Source organism: Xenopus laevis, chromosome 6S (assembly GCF_017654675.1).
Source record: "Xenopus laevis strain J_2021 chromosome 6S, Xenopus_laevis_v10.1, whole genome shotgun sequence".
NCBI lineage: Eukaryota > Metazoa > Chordata > Amphibia > Anura > Pipidae > Xenopus > Xenopus laevis.
In genome coordinates, this window is record NC_054382.1 from 79,397,407 (window position 1) to 79,410,061 (window position 12,655).

Consider the following 12,655-nt stretch of genomic DNA (forward strand, 5'->3'; position numbering starts at 1 on the left):
TCTCAGGCAAAACCAAGAAATGTCAAAGAATTGTGGAATGTAACAGGTGCCAGAAGTTGTTAGACTCTTAAGCAACACAGATGTGCAGCAGAGACACTGCTTATACAACTAAATATTAGTTCAGTGATTCAAATTCAATTTTTCAGTTTATACAGTGAATGTTTGCGTTTGTAAAGAAGAATTCAGACACTGCTAATGTTTTTCACTTTCTGTAAAGGAATAAGACAAACTTGATAAATTATTCTTCATGTTTTGATTTGGAATAGAATGTGCAGTGCTCCCAATGCATTTGTGTGTATGGAAATAAAAGCTATTATAAGGATTTTCAGCTTTAATCACTTTTTAAACATACTGCTATTATTTTGAACACAACTGTAAGTTCTCCAACCTTACAGATTCTTGCAGCCCCTGTACCAAGGCTGTACATACAGTACCTATGAGGCTAGCAGTCAGATAAGGTGATGGTATTACCCAAAGCCTGTCTTAAAGGAATATTACAACCAGTGTGTAGGTGTAACATTACTATAAATAGCTGACTTTGTCCTATGTGCTTGCATGTTTTGGAAGCAGCTATTGAGGAATGTGCCTTCATAGTAAACTTCACTAATTGTCACAATCAGAACCAGAAATACTATAAGATGTAGTAAACCGCCTCAAGATATTAATATCTTGCAAACCCACAAAGTGCTCAGAAAGCGTCTAATACTCCATAAAGTCTTTATAATCTGTAAATTCAAAATACAACCCTTTTAGGGTGCTCAATGTATTAGGTTACATATTGTATTAGAAGGATATCTAATGTATATAAAGAGATTTCTAATAAAATGTTATATTTATAATCTGTAGTTACACAGTGCAAATACAAATTTGTGATCAATTTACGCATCACAATAATTTATAAAACCATATGAAACAATGGGTTTGTGCAAAAATAATCATGCAACAAAACACCACTTTTAGACTTTAAGAATATGTTGGCAATACTCAGGAAAAGGTACCTTAAGTACAAGCTAGTGCTTTTCTGGTATTGTGGCTTGTCAAAAGTGCCTGATAAGTACCTGTGAACAGACTATGTTCTTATGAACTGGCAGTTCTCTGCTCAAACTTGCCTCTTGCCTAATATTCTAATAACCAATCATCCCGCACTTGTTTTAATAAATATAATTGCATAGAATCATGGCAAGTGTATCACTACATGTGAGCCAGTACACAACGCTCACCACTGCTCCTCTACAGTATCATAAGTTTGTGTTCCAATGAACAGTTGTGTTCAGAATATAAAAACAGTCCAACTGATCAATCACTGTTTTTGGTAGAAATGATGTTTCGACATGGTAAATAATTTACTAGTAGGTTTATTAAGTAATAGAAAACCAACAGACCCAACGGTCATGACACGCCTGCTGCTGATCCTGTGTAACTGAATCATTAATTGAGGCTTGTTCCAAATAATAGCAGTGTGGAGTTCAATTAGTGAGTCATTCTGTGAAAAAGCAGGTGTCAATTACGTGCCTTATTTAAGGAATGAATGCTGCAAATGTTGTGCATGCTGGTTATAGTGCATTTCTCTCTGAAAATCTGAGTTAGGGCTCTTACACACGGGCGTTCCGACCTGCGCTCCCCTGCGTTCCGTTTTTTGGCGTTCAGCCGCAGGGGAGCGCAGGAATAGACGCAAGTCATTATTTGAAATGGGGCTGTACTCACTCAGGCGCGTGTAGGCGCCGAACGCAGGTTCAGACGCAACATGCTGCATTTTTCCTGCGTTCAGCGCCTACACGCGCCTGAGTGACTACAGCCCCATTTCAAATAATGACTTGCGTCTATTCCTGCGCTCCCCTGCGGCTGAACGCCAAAAAACGGAACGCAGGGGAGCGCAGGTCGGAACGCCCGTGTGTAAGAGCCCTAACATGGGTCGTTCCAGACATTGTTCAGGAGAACAGCGTGCTTTGATTAAAAAGTTAATTGGAGAGGGGAAAACATATAAAGAAGTGCAAAGAAATATAGAATGCTCAGCTAAAATGATCTCAAATGTTTTAAAATGGCAACCAATACCTGAAAGTGGACTAAAATGGAAAACTACCATTCAAATGGATAGAAGAATAGCCAAAATGGCAAACACTTGGCCAATGACCAGCTCCAGGAAGATCAAAGAAGGTCTAAAGTTATCTGTGATACTGTTACAATTAGACCCTTATGTGAAGCAAAGCTATCGGCATATTCCTCATACTATGGTGTTGGGCCTATTTATCACACACCAGGGATCAGTTTCAACAAATCAAAACACTTAAGGTCATGTTGTCTTATGCTGAAGAGGAAATGCCCTTCAAGTGTGTGTTTTAACAAGACAACAACCCAAAACACACCAGTAAACGAGCAACATCTTGTGTCCAGACCAACAAGATTGATGTTATGGAGAGGCCAGCCCAATCCCTATTATTCTGACATATTTCTCTAATTTAGTTTTATCAGAGGATGTTATTATAGCATTGGCAGAAAGCGGTTATACCTTTTCCAGTGACCATGATGCTCATATAGACTTTCCCCCCACCTCTTTAGGATGACATTGAAACCTTCCTCATCTTGTTCCATTGTGAAGTGATGGATTCGGGCACATGGGGTTTCTCTCCTTTCCATTATGGGGGCAGGGTGTGGTGAGGGGGCACACATTCTCTGGAAAGTAGAAGTGTTCCAAATCATTTTCTAATTATTTTCTTTAATTAGTTTTGCCAATATAATGAAGCTCACATGGACACTCATGGTATATATGTATATTTTTGTAACACATTTGATATAGGCCTTAGTTTAATATTCTTTATGTCTAACATTACAGTACTATGATTTCTTTTTACCTTTTTCACTTTTAACTGATCTCTTTCACGAGTGTATTTGCCCCATTTGTAAATTACAATATTAAATATTCATTATACAGTATATATTCATTATATTCTAGCTGTAGGGAAACAAAGACAACTACCCTATTACAAGCGCAATGGTGATTTGGGCCCCTAAGTCTCCCTCGGGTCCTGTGATGCCCCCCACCACCACATCACAGTTGCGCTCTCATGCGGGTTTAAAACCCGGAAATTCGGCTCTAAAAGTTACCAGAAGACACTGAGAAATCCATAAGTCAATGTTCAAGGGTAAAAAGCAGCAGTCAAAAAAAAAAAATGCCATGTGTAATTTTACTATAAAGCCTCAAAGTTGTCAAAAATATAAATATGAATGATATGTTTAATTTCAAAAGGTATTAAGTCACCCCATGGCTTTATGGCCAGTATATAGACCTGGCCTTGTGCTTTAACATACTGTCAAGTATGAAACCCATCAAACACAGGCACATTAAAGCCATAGTACAAGAATGGGATCCTTTATTTGGAAACCCATTATCCTGAAAGCTCTGAATTACAGGTTGGCCAACTCCCATATAGTCCATTATAAGCAAATAATTAAAAGAATTTAACAATGTTTTCCTTTTCTCTGTAATAGATACTGTAACTGTACCTTGTGCAGGTATGGGACCTGTTATCCAGACTATTCGGAAGCAGGGGGTTTCCAACTAACGGATCTTTCTGTAATTTGGATCTCCATACCATGTCTACTAGAAAAACATGTAAGTATTATATAAACCCAATAAGCTGGTTTTGCCTCCAGTAAGGATTAATTATATCTTAGTTTGGATCAAGTACAAAACACTGTTTTATTAAAAGAAAATGGAAATAGTTTTTACAAATATGGATTATAGGGATAAAATGGATTCTATGGGACACAGGCTTTCTGTAATTCAGAGCTTTCTGGATAACGCATTCCCATACCTAAACTGCAAAAATCCATACTGGTGGCAAAACAAATCCTACTGGGTTTATTTAATATTTAAATCTTTTTTAGCTGACGTCCTGTATAGTTATGCAAATTATGGTGCAAAGGAATCCGGTATAGAAGCTATAGAATACATTTTATACCTGTGCACCATATAACATTTAGTTAATTTAAAAAGCCATGTAATAATATTATAACAGAATATAGCAGATATTGTGGCAGAATGTAAAATTCTGTAAGATGTTAAAATAGTTTTTATCTTGTTTCACCCATTTTTTTACACATGAATGCCTTTGTTGCCTGAATTCAGATAATGGATTTTATTAGGTTATTCTAAATCTGGTGTAATTTAATGGCATACCGTAAAATGATAGTTTGGTGTTAGTATAATATAGACAAAGACAAACTATTTATATTTAAATTCACATGTAAGGATGACAACAAAACTTTACAGACTATATCTGACATTGAGTTAAAAACATTTAACACTACGGGGCCGATTTATCAAGGGTCGAACTGAAAATTCCGGTCGATCTTATTCACCCGAAGTTTAAAAATTCGACTTTTATAATACATTTTGATTGGTCGAATTTCACGTTTATGGGAGTTTTAAAAAACTCACTTGAATTCGAAAATCAACCGTTGATAAATGGGCCTCTAGTATAGTCATTTATTTTTGCATAAATCTACATTGTTTTACACAGATTCTATCTTTGTACTTAAAGAAGAAGGAAATGCATTGTTCACTTGGGCGTGCCAAATATTAGGCACCCCCAAGTGATTGTATTGACTTACCTGAAACCCCCAGACAGGTGCTCATATCAGCAGAAAACTGCACTGGGCCAGGGTTATACCAGTGAGCACCACGGAGTGATCTTATTCCGCCTTCTTCGCACGGTCCGCACTTTAATCGAAAAAGCCCCGGGAAATTAAAAGAAAGAAGAAGACGGAAGTGGATACACAGCTACGTGCTTTCCAAACATTTAATTTATTATGCCATTTTTGTATATTTTTCTTCACTTTTTTCGCAGTATTTCTATCCGTGTATGATATCACAGTTACGTCACTTTTTACCAACTGTTTTCTCCCCACCACACCATGTATTTAATCAGTTTGTTTTATCCCCAACATCACTTTAAAGGGGAAGGAAACCTAGTTGGCACAAAAACCCTCCCCCCTCCCCCCCTGGCCTACCCGTCCCGCTGGGCAAATGCCCCTAACTTGTTACTTACCCTTCTGCGCAGGTCCAGTCCAGGGAGTTCGCAGACGACATCTTCTTCCACGTGATCTTCTTCCTGCTTTGACCGGCACATGCGCAGTAGGAGCATTTCGCCGGTACGATCTACTGCGCATGCGCCAAAAGTACATCGTGACTTTTGGCGCATGCGCAGTAGATCCGTACTGGCGAAATGCTCCTACTGTGAATGCGCCAAAACGCCGTTCAAAGCAGGAAGAAGATCGCGTGGAAGAAGAAGTCGTCTGTGAACTCCCTGGACTGGACCTGCGCAGAAGGGTAAGTAACAAGTTAGGGGCATTTGCCTAGCAGGACGGGTAGGCCAGGGGGGAGGTTGGGACACACGGGAGGGGGGAGGGTTTTGCGCCAACTAGGTTTCCTTCCCCTTTAAGAGAGGCTGTTGTATCAAACGTAACGTCAGCTATTGTCCATAAATAAAAAGTTTTTTTTGTACATATGAGACATGTATATATATTCATCCATCTATAAACACTCTACAGATATATATTCATCAATCTATATAATCTCTACAGATATATATTCATCCATCTATATACACACTACAGATATATATTCATCAATCTATATACACTCTACATACAGTATATATATTTATACACTATATACACTCTACAGATATATATTCATCCATCTATATACACTCTACATATATATTTTAATCCATCTATATACACTCTATACATATATATGTATATAGTTCCATCTACATACACTCTACATATATATATTCATCCATCTATATACACTCTACAGATATATATATTCATCCATCTCTATAAACTCTACAGATATACAGTATATATTAATCCATCTATATACACTCTATACATATATATGTATATATTTCCATCTTCATACACTCTACAGATATATATTCATCCATCTCTATAAACTCTACAGATATATATTCATCTATCTATATACACTCTACAGATATATATTCATCTATCTATATACACTCTACAGATATATATTCATCCATCTATATACACTCTACAGATATATATTCATCCATTTATATACACTCTACAGATATGTATTCATCCATCTATATACACTCTACAGATATATATTCATCTATCTATATACACTCTACAGATATATATTCATCCATCTATATACACTCTACAGATATATATTCATCTATGTATATACACTCTGTAAATAGATGGATGAATATATATCTAGAGTGTATATACATAGATGAATATATATCTGTAGAGTGTATATAGATGGATGAATATATATCTGTAGAGTGTATATAGATAGATGAATTTATCTGTAGAGTGTATATAGATGGATGAATATATAACTGTAGAGTGTAAATAGATGGATGAATATATATCTCTACTCTATAGATATATATTCATCCATCTATATACACTTTACAGATATATTTTAATCCATCTATATAAACGCTATACATATATATGTATATATTTCCATCTACATACATTCTACAGATATATATTCATCCATCTATATACACTCTACAGATATATATTCATCCATCAATATACCCTCTATAGATATATATTCATTCATCTATATACACTCTATAGATATATATTCATCCATCTATATACACTCTACAGATATATATTCATCCATTTATATACACTCTACAGATATATATTCATCCATCTACATACATTCTACAGATATATATTCATGCATCTATATACACTCTACAGATATATATTCATCCATCTATATATACTCTACAGACATATATTCATCCATCTGTATACACGCTACAGACATATATTCATCCCTCTATATACACTCTACAGACATATATTCATCCCTCTATATACACTCTACAGATATATATTCATCCATCTATATACACTCTACAAACATATATTCATCCATCTATATACACTCTACAGATAAATATTCATGCATCTATATACACTCTACAGATATATATTCATCCATCTATATACACGCTACAGATATATATTCATCCATCTATATACACTCTACAGATATATATTCATCTATCTATATACACTCTACAGATATATATTCATCCATCTATATACACTCTACAGATATATACATCCATCTATATACACTCTACAGATATATATTCATCTATGTATATACACTCTAGAGATATATATTCATCCATCTATTTACACTCTACAGATATATATTCATCCATCTATATACACTCTACAGATATATATTCATCCATCTATATACACTCTACAGATATATATATTCATCCATCTCTATAAACTCTACAGATATATATTCATCCATCAATATACCCTCTATAGATATATATTCATCCATCTATATACACTCTACAGATATATATTCATCCATCTATATACACTCTACAGACATATATTCATCCATCAATATACCCTCTATAGATATATATTCATTCATCTATATACACTCTATAGATATATATTCATCCATCTATATACACTCTACAGATATATATTCATCCATCTATATACACTCTACAGATATATATTCATCCATCTATATACACTCTACAAACATATATTCATCCATCTATATACACTGTACAGACATATATTCATCCCTCTATATTCACTCTACAGATATATATTCATCCCTCTATATTCACTCTACAGATATATATTCATCCCTCTATATTCACTCTACAGATATATATTCATCCATCTATATACACTCTACAGATATATATTCATCCATCTATATACACTCTACAGATATATATTCATCCATCTATATACACTCTACAGATATATATTCATTCATCTATATACACTCTATAGATATACAGTATATTAATCCATCTATATACACTCTACAGATATATATTCATCCATTTATATACACTCTACAGATATATATTCATCCATCTACATACATTCTACAGATATATATTCATCCATCTATATACACTCTAAAGATATATATTCATCCATCTATATACACTCTACAGATATATATTCATCCATCTATATACACTCTACAGATATATATTCATCCATCAATATACACTCTATAGATATATATTCATTCATCAACACTCTATAGATATATATTCATCCATCTATATACACTCTACAGATATATATTCATCCATTTATATACACTCTACAGATATATATTCATCCATCTACATACACTCTACATATATATATATATATATATATATATATATATATATATATATATATATATATATATATATTCATCCATCAATATACACTCTACAGATATATATATTCAACCATCTATATACACTCTACAGATATATATTCATCCATCTATATATACTCTACAGACATATATTCATCCATCTATATACACGCTACAGACATATATTCATCCCTCTATGTACACTCTACAGACATATATTCATCCCTCTATATTCACTCTACAGATATATATTCATCCCTCTATATACACTCTACAGATATATATTCATCCATCTATATACACTCTACAAACATATATTCATCCATCTATATACACTCTACAGACATATATTCATCCCTCTATATTCACTCTACAGATAAATATTCATGCATCTATATACACTCTACAGATATATATTCATCCATCTATATACACTTTACAGATATATATTCATCCATCTATATACACTCTACAGATATATATTCATCCCTCTATATTCACTCTACAGATATATATTCATCCATCTATATACACTCTACAGATATATATTCATCCCTCTATATTCACTCTACAGATATATATTCATCCATCTATATACACTCTACAGATATATATTCATCCATCTATATACACTCTACAGATATATATTCATCCATCAATATACACTCTATAGATATATATTCATCCATCTATATACACTCTACAGATATATATTCATCCATTTACATACACTCTACAGATATATATTCATCCATCTACATACATTCTACAGATATATATATATCCATCTATATACACTCTACAGATATATATATATATATATTCATCCATCTCTATAAACTCTACAGATATATATTCCTCCATCTCTATACACTCTACAGATATATATAAATATATATATTTGCATCTATATATACTCCACAGATATATATATATATATATATATATATATATATTCATCCATCTATATATATACACTCTACAGATATATATTCATTCATCTATATACACTCTACATATAAATATATATATATATATATATATATATATATATATGCATCTATATACACTCTACAGATAAATATTCATGCATCTATATACAATCTACAGACATATATTCATCCATCTATATACACTCTACAGACATATATTCATCCCTCTAAATACACTCTACAGACATATATTCATCCCTCAATATACACTCTACAGATATATATTCATCCATCTACATTCACTCTACAGATATATATTCATCCATCTATATACACTCTACAGATATATATATTCATCCATCTCTATAAACTCTACAATATACACTCTACAGATATATATTCATCCATTTATATACACTCTATATATATCTATATATATATAGATATATATATATATATTCATCCATCGCTATACACTCTACAGATATATATTCATCCATCTATATACACTCTACATATATATATATATATATATTCATCCATCTATACACACTCTACAGATATATATTCATCCATCTATATACACTTTACATATATATATATATATTCATCCATATATATACACTCTAAAGATATATATTCATCCATTTATATACACTCTACAGATATATATATATTCATCCATCTATATACACTCTACATACATATATAAATATATATATATATATATTTGCATCTACAGTATATATATTCTACAGATATATCTACAGATATAGCTATATATATATATATATATATATATATATATATATGTCCATCTATATACACTCTACAGATATATATTCATCCCTCTATATACACTCTACAGACATATATTCATCCCTCTATATTCACTCTACAGATATATATTCATCCATCTATATACACTCTACAGATATATATTCATCCATCTGTATACACTCTACAGATATATATTCATCCATTTGTATACACTCTATAGATATATATTCATTCATCTACACTCTATAGATATATATTCATCCATCTATATACACTCTACATGTATATATTCATCCATTTATATACACTCTACAGATATATATATATATATATATATATATATATATATTTATATATTCATCCATCTATATACACTCTACAGATATATATTCATCCATCTATATACACTCTACTGATATATATTCATCCATCAATATACACTCTACAGATATATATTCATCCATTTATATATATATATATATATATATATATATATATATATATATATATATATATATATATTCATCCATCTATATACACTCTACAGATATATATTCATCCCTCTATATACACTCTACAGAAATATATTCATCCCTCTATATTCACTCTACAGATATATATTCATCCATCTATATACACTCTACAGATATATATTCATCCATCTGTATACACTCTACAGATATATATTCATCCATTTGTATACACTCTATAGATATATATTCATTCATCTACACTCTATAGATATATATTCATCCACCTATATACACTCTACATGTATATATTCATCCATTTATATACACTCTACAGATATATATATATATATATATATATATATATATATATATATATATATATATTTATATATTCATCCATCTATATACACTCTACAGATATATATTCATCCATCGCTATATACACTCTACAGATATATATTCATCCATCTATATACACTCTACATATATATATATTCATCCAACTATATACACTCTACAGACATATATTCATCCGTCTATATACACTCTACAGACATATATTCATCCCTCTATATACACTCTACAGACATATATTCATCCATCAATATACACTCTACAGACATATATTCATCCATCTATATACACTCTACAGACATATATTCATCCCTCTATATACACTCTACAGACATATATTCATCCCTCTATATTCACTCTACCGATATATATTCATCCCTCTATATACACTCTACAGACATATATGCATCCCTCTATATACACTGTACAGATATATATTCATCCATCTATATACACTCTACAGATATATATTCATCCATCAATATACACTCTACAGATATATATTCATCCATCTATATACACTTTACATATATATATATATATTCATCCATATATATACACTCTACAGATATATATTCATCCATTTATATACACTCTATAGATATATATATTCATCCATCTATATACACTCTACAGATATATATTCATCCATCTATATACACTCTACAGATATATATTCATGCATCTATATATTCATCCATCTATATACACTCTACAGATATATATTCATCCATCTATATACACTCTACAGATATATATTCATCCATCTATATACACTCTACATATAAATATATATATATATATATATATATATGCATCTATGTACACTCTACAGATATATATTCATCCATCTATATACACTATACAGATAAATATTCATGCATCTATATACACTCTACAGATATATATTCATCCATCTATATACACTCTACAGATATATATTCATCCATCTATATACACTCTACAGATATATATTCATCCATCTATATACACTCTACATATAAATATATATATATATATATATATATATATATATATATATATATATATGCATCTATGTACACTCTACAGATATATATTCATCCATCTATATACACTATACAGATAAATATTCATGCATCTATATACACTCTACAGATATATATTCATCCATCTATATACACTCTACAGATATATATTCATCCCTCTATATACACTCTACAGACATATATTCATCCCTCTATATTCACTCTACAGATATATATTCATCCATCTATATAAACTCTACAGATATATATTCATCCATCTGTATACACTCTACAGATATATATTCATCCATTTGTATACACTCTATAGATATATATTCATTCATCTACACTCTATAGATATATATTCATCCATCTATATACACTCTACATGTATATATTCATCCATTTATATACACTCTACAGATATATATTCATCCATCTATATACACTCTACAGATGTATATATATATATATATATATATATATATATATATATATATATATTCATTCATCTATATACACTCTACAGATATATATTCATACATCTATATACACTCTACAGATATATATTCATTCATCTATATACACTCCACAGATATATATTCAACCATCTATATACACTCTACATATATATATATATATATATATATATATATATATATATATATATATATATATATATATATATATATATATTCATTCATCTATATACACTCTACAGATATATATTCATCCATCTATATACACTCTACAGATATATATTCATCCATCTATATACACTCTACAGATATATATATATATATATATTCATTCATCTATATACACTCTACAGATATATATTCATCCATCTATACACACTCTACAGATATATATTCATCCATCTAT

The 12,655-nt window shown here is 30.9% G+C and overlaps 1 long non-coding RNA gene across 1 annotated transcript in view; it reads right to left on the reverse strand.

Annotated features, from left to right (window-relative positions):
- LOC108704458 overlaps positions 1-12,655 on the reverse strand; it is a 46,414-nt gene that overhangs the window by 7,312 nt on the left and 26,447 nt on the right. Inside the window, exons 2-3 of the long non-coding RNA XR_005962271.1 lie at positions 4,612-4,720; positions 2,507-2,670 (exon numbers count right to left, since the gene is read on the reverse strand). This is a non-coding gene — a long non-coding RNA (uncharacterized LOC108704458). The remainder of the gene's footprint in view (positions 1-2,506; positions 2,671-4,611; positions 4,721-12,655) is intronic.